An 835-nucleotide genomic window follows, 5' to 3' on the forward strand; every position below is an offset into this window, starting at 1 on the left:
AAGCAAGTGTGTATTTGAAAGACTTTGAAGATGTATTTAGTTAACTGTGTGTAATGTCTCACGCCAGCTGTATCATTTTGTTAATATAATTAACAGCATTTTGCTAATCTGTTAGCGCCCAGCCTGCGTGTTAGGAATCATAGTGGCAACGAGTAACGTTGTAGTTATTTAGCTTAGTACAGCTATTAAAGCTGTAAGCAGCAGACAAGAGAAAAACTGAGTTTGAGTTATGTGGTGATGATACTAACTTAAAGATGTTCTGTTGAGAAGAAATGTGAAATTGAGGATACATTGAGAAGACATGTTTATGTGAAAAATAAAGTCTGGCAGAAGCGAGAGAAGGAAACACACTACTTGTTGCCGGTCTCATCATTTTCCTGTTCTTTTCAGAACAACATTTTAATCTGTCCACAGGCCTCACGCCCGGGGCCTGTTACAATGGCTTTAGATAAGATTTGATTTTTTTTAATCTAATCTATTTGGACAACATTTTACTTCCAGGATTTTTCAGGTGCTGTCGGATGTTCCGCTGGAATTCCTCATTTCAGCCTGATGTCCATCACCTTCCTCTTTCTTTGTGTGGGAGATCTAACCTCCGGTGGATTTCTTGTTTCGGGGATTATTTTTTGGGTTTTGCCACTTTTTTAATTATTGACTAGACAGTTAGGTGAGAAAGGGGAGAGAGAGGGGGAAGACATGCAGGGAATTGCCACAGGTCAGATTCGAATCCTAGACCTTTGCGTTTGTGTTCTGAGGACTATGGTTAACTGCTCCCAGGATCTCTGCAGGGTAAATCCAGACAGCTAGCTAGACTATCTGTCCAGTCTGAGGTCTA

The sequence above is a fragment of the Etheostoma spectabile genome, chromosome 16 (genome assembly GCF_008692095.1).
Source record: "Etheostoma spectabile isolate EspeVRDwgs_2016 chromosome 16, UIUC_Espe_1.0, whole genome shotgun sequence".
NCBI lineage: Eukaryota > Metazoa > Chordata > Actinopteri > Perciformes > Percidae > Etheostoma > Etheostoma spectabile.